Here is a 13,991-nt window from a genome sequence, read left to right on the forward strand (position 1 = left end):
AGTTTCGAAAAAACGCGTTTTAAGTTGGCGATTAAAATTTGACTTCTCTACTTGAAAAGATTATTACACAAAAACTTACAAATTTTTGGTGGAACAGTTATTTGACCACTGGTAACCCCAAATTTAAAAAAAACAGGCACTTCAGTCAAACCATCGGTAAAAACATTAACAAAGCGAAAATCGGGAGGTACCGTTGGGTGATATGTATATGAAGTTTCGAGACTGCAGGGAACCTCAAATGTCAAATTACGGGTAGTCAAGAAAAGTAATTAATATCTTCAAAATACCGAAAATCAGTATGTACCCTTATATAGGAGCTATAGAGCTGGCAAAAAATGGATGGCACTATTGATTTTTTAAATTCAATATCGACAGATAGTTTTGTCCATCCTAAATACTCCTAACTTAAAATCTATTGAAATAAATATAAACTTCGCGGTTTTCGGTTTTGTGGATGTCAGAAAGTAAGACCGTAGTCACATGTTCAAATTGTTCCGAAAAGTAAATTATATTTTTACAGTGTTTTATTTAACTTGCTTCGGTGTGTGTTTAGTTCAAATCTGGTAACTCATTTTTAACACGGTTGCAGTTGACCAATCGAACTAAAACTTTGCACACTTTTCAGATTTGGATGACAATACACGAATATGAAACCAAAACCAATATTGGTCCATTTTTACACTGTTTTACAGTGTTTTATCTAATTTGCTTTTCAAATCTGGTAACTAATTTTTCACATAGTTGCAGTTGACCAATCGAAATTAAAATTTGCACACATTTCAGATTTGGATGACAATACATGAATATGAAATCAAAACCAATATTGGTCCATTCTTACAGTGTTTTTACGGTGTCTAACTTAACCCCCTTTTCAAATATGGTAACTGATTTTTAAGACGGTTGCAGTTGACAAATCGAAGTAATACTTTGCACACTTTTCAGATTTAGATGACAATACGTGAATATGAAACTGAAACGAATATGTGTCCGATTTCCGGTATTTTGCTTTTCAAATCTGGTAACACATTTTTCACACAGTTGCAGTTGACCAATCGAACTAAAACTTTGCAAACTTTTCAGATTTGGATGACAATACATGAATATGAAATCAAAACCAATATTGGTCCATTTTTACAGTGTTGCACAGTGCTCAATTTTACATGCTTTTCAAATCTGGTAACTCATTTTTAACACAGTTGCAGTTGACCAATCGAATTAAATTTTGCACACATTTCAGATTTGGATGACAATGTATGAATATGAAATCAAAACCAATATTGGTCCATTTTTAGAATTTTTACAGTGTTTTATTTAAATTGCATCTCAAATCTGTTAACTCAATTTTGACACGGTTGCAGTTGACCAATCGGACTAAAACTGTGCACACTTTTCAGATTTGGATGACAACACATGAATATAAAATTAAAACAAAGATTGGTCCATTTTACAGTGTTTTAACGGTGTTTTATTTAACTTGCATTTCAAATCTGGTAACTCAATTTTGACACAGTTGCAGTTGAGCAATAGAACTGAAACTTTGCACACTTTTCAGATTTTGAGGACAATACATGAATGTGAAACCAAATCCAATATGGGTCCATTTGTTCCTATAGCCCCCATATAGCGGTACCACCCGATTTAGTTCAAATTTAGTAACTCATTTTTAACGCAGTTGCAGTTGACCAATCGAACTGAAACTTTGCACACTTTTCAGATTTGGAAGACAATACATAAATATGGGCCCAATTTTCCCTACAGCCCCCATATAGCGGTACCACCAGATTTCAGGTATTTTGAGGATTTTATCTTCATTTTCCCGAATTAGCTGTCATTTGGGATTTCCAATGATGCAGGCATTTCCCCAACAAAAATTGTGAACATAGGTCCAGGTTTTGGTATAGCCCCCATATAGCGGTACTACCCGATTTCAAGTTTTTAGGAATTTTATCTTCATTTTAAGGCCGAATTGGCTGTAACTTGGCGTTTGGAGTCCCCAATGGTACAGAAACTTCCCCATAAAAAATTATGGACATAAGTCCTGGTTTTGGTATAGCCTTTATATAACGGTACTACACGATTTCAGGCATTTTAAAGTTTTTATCTAAATGTACGGCCAAAATTGACTATAATTTTGTTCTCAGTGGTCAAAAAATGTATTTACTAAAAAGTTAAAAATAAAAAATAATTTAAAAAAATTAAGTTTCAGTGTTTTATTTAGAAATGCACTTAAAACTAGAAAATAATGCAAGCGTTTTATTTGAGAGATTCCATCATGAGAAAGAATATATTTATTGAGGCTAAGCGACAAATTATTTTCTAGTTTTAAGTGCATTTCTAAATAAAACACTGAAACTTAATATTTTTAAATTATTTTTTATTGTGTATTTTTTATAAATAAAAGCAAATATTTTTTTCCTTTATATTTCTATGAATTACTTGTGCAAAATATCAACAAAATCTTAGATATTTCCGCCATTTTTATTTCCAAATTAATAGTAATGACAAATTAACGATATTATAGATAGCTATAGATTTTTTGAAATGAAATATCGAAAATATTTTATGTTGGGAATATAGATAGTTTGCCAGTTCTAGGGAGCTATACCAAAAATGGATTTATATAGACAATTTTAAACGGAGAAGTGTTGTGACCACTGGGAACTTCATATGTTAAATATAAGGAAATTCGGTCGAAAAAGTAGCCAAAATCCTCAAAATACCTAAAATCTTGAATTTGCGTTACTTAGACCAAAACATGGACCTATGTTGACAAATTTGGTACATAAGTTTTGTGACCACAGGGGACGACCTAGAATCTGGAGGTACCTTAATATGGGGGCTATATCAAAACATGACCGTTGTGACCGCTAGAAATATCAAATGTTAAAATGAACATAGTTCGTTTAAAAACTGTAGCTAAAATCCTCAAAATACCGAAAATCCGGAGGTACCGTTATATGGGGCTGTACCAAAACATGGACCTTCTGTGAAGTACTTGTGCTAAATGTCAACAAAAGCATAGCACTTTCCGCCATTTTTATTTTCAATTTAATGTTGGTGACAAATTAGCTACACTCTAAACTTTTTGCAACAAGATGCGACACAAATGTGCGCAATTTTAAACATTTTTGTTGAAATGCGATTTTTACGCATAAAATGTTTCAACTTTAGGCATTTATTGTTGCATATTCATTTGCTTTAGACACATACGATCACAATTTCAGCACACTTTGTGCGTAAGAATCATATTTCAACAAAAATGTTTAAAATTGCGCACACTTGTGTCGCATCTTGTTGCAAAAAGTTTAGAGTGTATAATATCGATAGCTAACGGATGAATATCGAAAATATTTAATGAAATATCAAAAATATTTAATATTGGGAATACGTTAAAACAAACATATTATAACCTCCATACAATGTTCGAAGGTATACAAATTAAAACTACGCACAACTCACTTTATTTGATTATCAAAGACAAATGTTTCAATGTTGAAAACTGCACCAACCCAAAATTTGAGGAAAAAAGCGACCTGACCGCAAAATGACAACAACTACTAATTGTGTTAACTGACAGCATAACCAAAACAAAAACACAAGATAAAACTTTACGCGCCAAGCAGACAATCCCTATGGAAAATAAAGCAAACAACTACAACGGTGGTAAGTAACATCAACAAACTACTAAAAAAATATTATAGTCTTTTTAAATGACACGACACTTAAATACCACCAAACATTATTGCCACAAAAAAATACTATAATGAACAATAGCAACAACAAAAATCAGACAAAATCACAGCCAAACTAAATAAGGTTACAATTAAAAACAAAAACAGCAACAACACCAACACTAAACCAAATAGCACAATTTTAACAACATTGTGGTAGTCCACGTTTTTCCACCAAAAACTGGGTTCAGAGGGCAAAAATATCTTTACCAACGCAAATACTGACTGATTCGTTGGCTTTATCAGTTGCAATAACAACAAAAACAAAAACAACGGCTCCAAGTAAACAATTTGAAAAATTCAAATCATAAGAGCGAAGAGACAAAAAAGTGAAAGGATAATGCGCACAATCATGCTTTAGAGCTTTTATTGGTATGTGAGAGAAGAAAAAATGTGCATGATTTTATGTGAAACTGGAAAGCAAATTATATGAGAGAGTCGTTCAGAAGAGTTGTATAAGGAATTTCTTTAGTGTCCTTCTACTTATACTGGTCAAAGGATTTTGGTTAACAGCATTATTTTGAGACGAAATGAAAAACACGTGAATGATTTTCATTTTTTTAGAAATACAACTGGAATAGCAGATGTGTGGGCTTGTAGAAGAGAATTATTGAGACTAGTATAAAAAGTGGTCCGTTGTATCCTATGAGCTTACGGAATGCCAATACTGATATAGGCCGAATGATTTCAGTCAATGGCGGTGTTTTGAGGCGTAAACGTGTTCTTCGAAAAAAGGCAAGCATTCGTGCGTTCGTTTTAAATGCGGAAGATAACGCGACGCGTGTGAAGATACAACAAAATACAACAACCAAAAGCCAATATTATTCTAAAGGTGGTAGTGTGAAATTATAATACAAAGTGAAAATTAAATGGAAAATTGAAAAAAATGGAATAAAAATTTAATTACAAAATAAAAGAAAGTGTAAAAAAGTGAAGTGAATCCCAATGCCAAAAAATAGTAATTATTAATATTGAAAATTCATAAAGATATGCATGGTTAAAACCTCATAACAAAAAGAAAATAAATAAAAAAAGTTCCAATTTTTAATTAAAAAATTAAAATTTTAATAATTAAAAATACTTAAAAAAATTAAATTTTTATTGAAGATATCACCTCTGAGTATGCAGTGGATGCAAAATAAAAAATTATAAATTAATAACCCTTAAGCTAAATACCATATATTTGATCAAAGAAAAAAATTTGCTTTTGTGTGTAAGCGTATGTATGTAATTGCATTTAATGAAAAATATTATTAAATATATGTAGCTCAAAAAAAAAACAACTCAATTCCCCAACCATAAATGATAGCTGTAATTTAATGTGTGTCAAAGTTGATCCTTTCACATTAATAAATTATTAAAAAAAATAAAACAATAAATAAAAAGCTACAACTTCATTTAACTGAAACAACAACAACAAAACTCAAACTTTATGAAACCGTCACCATTGGCTATAGTGGTGAACCGCAAGAGGATTACGCTGTTGGCTGACTTGTTGGAAAACTGACCTTTGTTCTTGGTCAACGCCAAAGACATATATATGCGTATGCATCTACAACACAGACAGGATAATTAAGGATATTTACCCACCATCATCATCGTTACAACCTAGTGGATTATAATTCGCCGAAGCACACACAAGTAATTTTAATTTTAGATATTAAATATTATATTTGTTGTTGGCCCGCAACTAATCAATTTCATATCCACCGAAAACACCGAAAATCTGGTCAAAAATATATTATATTTGTTTTGATTCGTATAATACAGGAGGAAATTTATGAATGGAATGGTGTTTAAAAACAAATTTTGTAATTAATTTTTTTAAGGAAAACAAGTTTAAATTAAATGCATAGTGTTTCTGTACAATATACAAAGCATTTTGCTTAGAAACAGACAAAATTTTAACGAAACACGATAAAAGTTGCGAATTAAGAAATTCCACTGAAATATCTTAGTATTTTTTAAACTATTTAAAATTTAGCGGATCTTAAGAATTTTAGGAAAATTCGGGATAAATATGTAAATGTTAATTATAAAGCAGTCACATATAATTTACATTTACATATTATCCCGAATTTTACTTGAATTTTTATGTTGTGAAATGTCAGTAAATTGTTTATAAAATACTAAGAGATTTCCATGGAAATTCTTAATTCAAAGTTTTTTTTAATGCTGATTACTCATATTTTATTCGAATTTTGTCTGTTTCTAAGCGGTTGGACAGGCTTATATTTATACTCTCAGCCTTTTGGTTAACTAGGATATATGAGGAAAAGACAATTCTTGGGATTGAGAAAAAATTCTCATTCTCAAATCTGTTCGAGATACTAATTTCGGTTATTGCGCGTAAAATTTATAGCGGTTTCAATTCTGATAATAAGAACAAATCTTAAAAACACGCTACTGATTATATTGAGAAACATTGTAAATTAATGGCTTCCTACATACTATTTGATTACTGAGGTCCCACAACTTTAGTGAAAAAGTTGTAAATTTTCGCGGAAAATACGAAAAAATTAAAAAAGTTATAGTTTGCAACATGCTTTGATAAAATTCAAGCTGTTCATGCATCTTAAATATGTTTAAAAAAATATGTACGTAATCTAAATATCGCGAAGATTTAAATGAAACAAAAACTTTACAAATCTGTTTAGCGGTTCGCATATTATAGCAAAAACATACAAATATATTGAGCAAATTTAAAAAAATGTAAGAAAAAAATATTTTTCAAATTTATTTTGTGAGTTAGTTAAAGAAAATGTAGAAAAACTAGGTCGGAGTTATTCATCTATTTTAGGTAAAATTCACGCGATAAAACACATTTATCATTTGTATATTTTGGGTACCTTTCAATGGGGAATAATTTTGAAGGAAAACTCTATCGGGTAATATACATTTTGAAATGCCTGTAAATCGCGAAAACTTCAAAATCACTTGATGCGCATGCGGTTTCTCGATACAACGATTTGTTTTCTTTTCATTTTTAAACATTTACCAATATTTACTTTGTCGGCGGCGATGTAGCATCGTCTGCAGTTTAGTGTGCAAAAATTGTATAACGCTAATAACACTGTGCTACAAAAGTTGACAAAATTTTTTTGCAGGGGTTCTGATGCATATATTCAGTTTTGTGGGAGTCTATGGAAGACGCAAATACCTTTGGTTTCTTTGGGTAACTTCGTTTTTTGATTCTATAACGGTATATGTAGTGGGGTTTCTTGGATTTTCAATTTCAAACGGACATAACTTCTTTTTCCACAACGGACTTTTGCAGATTATTTTTTATTTAGAAGATGAAAATCATGAAAATCATATCTTTTGAACAAACCATAATTTTTAATCGGGTAACAAATGGTTATGTTATAGTAATTTAAGTGTGACAAAAACGCATTAAAAACAGGAAAATGTTTTTCCTCGTACTCTAGGCTGCGTAGAAGATACCAAACTTCGTGATTATTTACTTTTATTAAGAAGAAAATTTAGTTAGATTTTCAAAATAGGGAAAACCAATGAAATCGGTTGAAAAATAGATGAGTTATAGCCTTTTTGTGTTTTAACCTTTTGGGTTTTCCTTTATAAAAGTTGGTACCTTAGTGCGTATGATTGTAATTTGAATTTGTCTACTTAATAATTACGCACAAGGTACCAATCTTTTATAAAGGAAAAACCAGGAAGTTAAAACACTAAAGATGGCATAACTCACGCATTTTTCAACCGATTTCTAGCGTTGGGCATTCTCGTTCATTGAGCGGATCGATCTTTTTCATTCCGTTCACCAAAAAGATCCGGGTCTTTCACTTCGTTCGTTGGCTCTCTTTCATTCAATAGAACTTGTTAGTCCATCATTCTCTTTTAAAAATTATTCATGGTTCCTCTTTTCTACATTGATTGTTTTGTGTGTGTCTGTGATGCTTGCGTTAACGCGCAGCTTGTGTGAGTTTGTTTGTGTGCAAAAAATGGTGGTGGTTTTCCGAACGTGGTGGTGATTTTGAATATGAACGAAAGAAGCAAAAAGAACCAGAGAAGCTAAAATAACGAGATGCACGATATGATCGACTGAACGACATAAGCTACTGAACGATATGACCTATTGAACGATATCAGCTAACTGAACCATTGATTGTGTTGTGAGTGCAAATGTGTGATGCTTGCGCTAACGCTGCTTGTGTAAGTATATTTTGTGTGTAAAACTAATTATGGTGGTTCTGCTGCTAATTTTGTAAGCATCAATGTCTTGGCCATCAGGGATCTAAATGAACGACATAAACGAATGTGCTGTATACGGATCCGTTCGTTCTTTTCACGGAATCTTTCCTTGGAACCGGTTCGTTCATGAACGACACAACTCTACCGATTTCATTGGTTTTGTGGAAAACAGAAGTTATGTCCGTTTTAAATTGAAAATCCGAGAAACCCCGTTTTTCACTACACTTACCGTTATAAAATCAAAAAACGAAGTGACCCAAAGAAACCAATGGTATTTTCGTCTTCCATAGACTCCCACAATACCGAATTTATGCATCAGAACCCCTGCAAATTTGCACTGTAGCACAGTGTAATTGGCACAAAGTGCATGCGCATCGGATTTCACTATCAAGCGTGATAAAATACATGGATCTAAACCTATTTCAATAAAATCCATCAAGAACCGTGGTTGTAGCATCACACAGTATTTTTGGGATAAATCGGATACAGTTTCAATACCGCTTAACTTTTTAAACCCCTGTTTCCGCAAAAACATTTTTCGCAAATTTTTAAATTTTTGCAGTGGCCGATGTAGTGGATGGATCTTCACGATCTATGATTTATATGATCGGGTCCGCCGAAAAACTAAAATATCGCGGGGTACCAGCACACTCAAAAGGATATTGTAAATACTGTATCCAAAAAATAGGTTTTTTAGCAGGGTTCGGAAACAAACAACACCTTTACATAAGGTACCGTACATGTTACACAAACACGAAAATATTTATAAAGTTAATGTACGGGTACACAAACTTTAAAAATTCATTTTAGCTTTTATGTACGTGTACCCAAAGAGAATCGAAAAGTTCGTCAAACACACATATTTGGTACGCAACCACCATCGTAATGTAACAATTACGTACCCAACCGAAATGGTTGCATACATAAGCGCGTACATTAAAAAACCACGTAGTGACACCATTAGGTAACTTTAGAAAAAAAGTGGTGGTAGTGTACACTATCATTTGTTCGGTTAATACATTTTTTTATTTTTTTTTGTGGAATAAATACAAATAAAATATAATTAAATATAAACAAGTAAGAGAGGGCTATATACGATCGTTCCAAGGCGCAAACATTGATTCGGACCACTACCTGCAGCAAAGGTACGCACCCGCTTAAAAATAGCAAACAAAGTACGAACAGACAGAACACGAAATTTAGCCATCGGTAAGCTGCAATCACAACAGATAGCCACAGCATATTCCACTCAACTAGCCCAATTGCTTAATCAAAGCACTCCTCATCAGATAGTGTACTCAGGATACGGAAAGAACATTTTTCAAATCTGTTGGTATTCAATAGCAGCGAAAACGACGAAGATACCACAGTCCCAATCCCAGAAGATGGTATTGAATGTATATAGTGGCATAAGTCTACTCCCTATTGCCTACAAGATCGTGTCAGGGATATTGTGCGAACGACTAAAGCATATGCTCAACGAGGTAATTGGACCATACCAATGCGGCTTTAGACCTGGCAAGTCCACCATTGACCAGATATTTACCCTGCGGCAAATCCTGGAGAAGACCCAAGAGATGCAGATCGACACCTACCACCTTTTTGTCGATTATAAAGCAGCCTTTGACAGCCCGCTGCGTACAAAGGTATTCCAAGCCATGTCTGAATTTGGTATCCCCGCAAAGCTCATTCGGCTTTGTAAAATGACTTTAACTGACACGAGGTCCTCAGTTAAAATAGGAAAGAACCTCTCCAAAGAGTTTAGTACCAAAAGAGGTTTCAGACAAGGAGATAGCCTTTCGGGTGATATCTTCAACATCCTGCTGGAAAAGGTTATACGAGAGGCAAACGTCTAAAGAAGTGGCACAATCTACACCAGTAGTCACATGTCACTTGATTATGCTGATGATATAGACATCATGGGCCGATCAGTAAAAGAAGTAACTGATACCTTTATGAAGGTCGAAGGAGAATCTGCTAAAATGGGTCTGGCGGTAAACGGTGAGAAGACCAAGTTGATGGTGTCGACGAGCAATGCGTCCATTGAGCTCGGACCGACTGTGGAAGTTGGTTCCTATAATATTGAGGTAGTAAAAGTCTTCGTCTACCTCGGCACCTCCGTAAACACAACAAACGACATCAGTTGTGAAATAAAAAGAAGAATTGTATTGGCCAAAAGATGCTACTTTGGTTTAAGTAAGTAGTTTAAAAACAAAGCCACATCTCGTCAAACAAAAATAACGCTCTACAAAACACTTATACTACCAGTGCTGATGTATGGCTCCGAAGCAAGCAGACATGGCAGTGCTTGGTGTGTTTGAGAGAAAAATTCTTCGAAAGATCTACGGACCAATCTGCGTTGACGGTGAATATCGACGTCGCATGAACCACGAGCTGTATCTGCTATACAACGACATCAATATAGTTAAACGTATCGAGGTGCAGCGATTGCGTTGGCTAGGCCATATCATAAGAATGAGCGATGATGAACCCGCTAAAAAGGCGTATAAATACGGACCGCTTGGCGGTGCACGCAGAATTGACAGCAGATGGCGCAAACAAGTGGATGATGAGATGAAGAGGCGCGGTATTTCAGAGTGCGAAACAACAAATAGAGAGGAATGGAGATCTTTTTATACCCTCCACCATAGTATGGAGGGTATATTAAGTTTGTTTTTCCGTTTGTAACGCATTGAAATACTCATTTGCGACCCTATAAAGTATATATATTCTTGATCAGGGTAAAATTCTAAGTCGATCTGAGCACGTCCGTCCGTCCGTCCGTCCGTCCGTCCGTCCGTCTGTGGTAATCACTCTAGCATCCACAAAAATGGAGATAGGACGCTGAAATTTTGGGAAAATGCGTCTTTTGTTTGCAGGCAGGTCAAGTTCGATGATGGGCTATATCGGTCCACGTTTTGGTATAGCCCCCATATAACGGTACCCCCGATTTACGGTATTTTGACGTTTTTAGCTACATTTTCAGACCGATTTGGCTATAATTTGACATTTAGGGTTCTTAAGTGTCAATAAACTTATATAAAAAAAGTTGTGGACATAGGTCCACGATTTGGTATAGCCCCCATATAACGGTACCCCCCGATATACGGTATTTTGACATTTTTAGCTACATTATTAGACCGATGTAGCTATAATTTGACATTTAGGGTTCTTAAGTGTTAATAAACTTATATATTAGAAGTTGTGGACATAGGTCCACGTTTTGGTATAGCCCCCATATAACGGTACCCCCGATTTACGGTATTTTGACGGTTCTAGCTACATTTTCAGACCGATTTGGCTATAATTTAACATTTAGTGTTCTTAAGTGTCAATAAACATATATAACAAAACTTGTGGACATAGGTCCACGTTTTGGTATAGCCCCCATATAACGGTACCCCCCGATTTGCGGTATTTTGACGTTTTTAGCTACATTTTTAGACCGATTTAGCAATAATTTGACATTTATTGTTCTTAAGTATCAATAAACATATATAACAATAGTTGTGGACATAGGTCCACGTTTTGGTATAGCCCCCATGTAACGGTACCCCCCGATATACGGTATTTTGACGTTTTTAGCTACATTATCAGACCGATGTAGCTATAATTTGACATTTAGGGTTCTTAAGTGTTAATAAACTTATATATTAGTAGTTGTGGACAAAGGTCCACGTTTTGGTATAGCCCCCATATAACGATATCCCCCGATTTGCGGTATTTTGACGTTTTTAGCTACATTATCAGACCGATGTAGCTATAATTTCACATTTAGGGTTCTTAAGTATCAATAAACTTATATAACAAAAGTTGTGGACATAGGTCCACGTTTTGGTATAGCCCCCATATAACGGTACCCCCCGATTTACGGTATTTTGACGGTTTTAGCTAAATTTTCAGACCGACTTAGCTATATTTTGACATTTAGGGTTCTTAAGTGTCATTAAACTTATTTAACAAAAGTTGTGGACATAGGTCCACGTTTTGGTATAGCCCCCATATAACGGTACCCCCCGATTTACGGTATTTTGACGTTTTTAGCTACATTATCAGACCGATGTAGCTATAATTTGACATTTAGGGTTCTTAAGTGTTAATAAACTTATATATTAGTAGTTGTGGACAAAGGTCCACGTTTTGGTATAGCACCGATGTAGCTATAATTTGACATTTAGGGTTCTTAAGTGTAACTAAACTTATATAACAAAAGTTGTGGACTTAGGTCCACGTTTTGGTATAGCCGCCATATAACTGTACCCCCGATTTACGGCATTTTGACGTTTTTATCTACATTTTCAGACCGATTTAGCTATCAATTGACATTTAGGGTTCTTAAATGTCAATAAACTTATATTACTAGTGGACATAGGTCCATGTTTTGGAATAGCCCCCATATAACGTTACCGCCCGATTTCAAGTATTTTGAGAATTTTACCAACAAGTTTTAACCGAATTATCGGTAATTTGAACATTTGACATTTGAAATTCTTAGTGGTCACCACACCTCTCCACCAAAAATTGTCAAGAAAGCCCCCATATAACGGTACCTCCCGATTTTCAGTAATTTGATGATTTTAGCTACAATATTAAACCGAACTAGCAGTAATTTGACATTTGAAGTTCTTAGCGGTCACAACACCTCTCCATCAAAAATTGTCAACATAGGTCCATGTTCGGATATAGCTCCCATGTAACGGTACCTCCCAATTTTCAGTAATTTGGCAATTTTAGCTACAATTTTTAACAGAACTAACTGTAATTTGACATTTGAAGGTTGTAGTGGTCACCACACATCTGCATCAACAATTTTCAACATAGCCCCAATATAACGATACTTCCCGATTTTCGGTACTTTGAGGATTTTACTTAAAATGTTTCACCGAACGTAGGTCCATGTTTTTGTATAGTCCCACAACAAACCTCCCGATTTTCCGTACCATAGCTTTATTTTGTGGACGAACTTTCTGTAATGTGAAATTTAAAAGTCAACAAAAATTCTGCAACAAAAATTGTTCATTTAAGTTCATATTTTCGTATAGCCCAGATACCTCCGAACTAGCTGTTAATGACATTTGAAGTTCCCACGTTATGTACCGATTTTCGATATTTTGAGGATTCTAGCTAAATTTTTTAACCGAATTAGGAGTTATTTGACATTAAAGGCTCCCATCAAAAACTGTCAACATAGGCCCATGTTTTATTATAACCCCTATATAACAGTACCTCCCAATTTCTAGCCCACCAAAAATTGTCAACAGTTAGATATAGGCACCATAAAAAAGGACCTCCCGAATGAAGCATTTTATGTACATTATCTGACATTTTAACGTACTCACTTAAAGTTGGGGACAGGAATGAATATTTTATGGTGGAGGGTATGAAAAGTTCGGCCCGGCCGAACTTAATGCTTTTTTACTTGTTTTAGTTCGGTCTATGAAACAAATGTTCTGTAATGGGCCAGCTGAGTAATTAAGTATAGTCGGACGGGCCGACCATGTGATACCCTACACTAGTTCCCTGGGCACTAGCTTTCCGCGATATTTATTTATATGATTACGAAGTCTCCCTTGTTCCTTGGGCGATGTTGTGGGAATATACGTAATGGACAGGTGGAATATTTTGGCTACATATACATACGAATTTAGAAATAGCTTTATAACTTTCAATGAGATCAATATTTCGAGGTATTACATTACTTCTAATCAAAGGTAGCATAAAAACTTCAATAACCCGCAAGAAACCGCAAGTTCTATCGAAATGCTCTGGCCATTTTAATGTTTTTTTAATTTTTCTCATTTATGAACATATTAGTTCCAGAATCCCAGGTGTAAGCACCTTACATTTAAAATTGGTTCAGGCGCACCGTGTTATTAGACAGCAGTTCCTTTATCTAACTGCTACATTGATATAATTTGCATCATGTGAGAGGTCAAGAGTTGGTTTGCAAGTTTATTTTTCGTAAGTTGTCCGAATATGACCCCAGAATTTAAATTACTGATTGAAAATTAAATTTGGATATTTTTCCCACAAAAGTTCTGGTCAATTTTA

The 13,991-nt window shown here is 34.4% G+C and overlaps 1 protein-coding gene across 1 annotated transcript in view; it reads left to right on the forward strand.

Moving 5' to 3' along the window:
* The first annotated feature begins 4,420 nt into the window (after nt 1–4,420).
* Ten-a (Teneurin-a transmembrane protein) overlaps nt 4,421–13,991 on the forward strand; it is a 1,182,291-nt gene continuing 1,172,720 nt past the window's right edge. The window contains exon 1 of the mRNA XM_073974235.1: nt 4,421–5,409. The gene's annotated coding sequence lies outside the window, so the exon portion shown is untranslated. The remainder of the gene's footprint in view (nt 5,410–13,991) is intronic.

Source organism: Musca autumnalis, unplaced genomic scaffold (assembly GCF_047663935.1).
Source record: "Musca autumnalis isolate F117 unplaced genomic scaffold, ASM4766393v1 scaffold_3, whole genome shotgun sequence".
Classification (NCBI taxonomy): Eukaryota; Metazoa; Arthropoda; class Insecta; order Diptera; family Muscidae; genus Musca; species Musca autumnalis.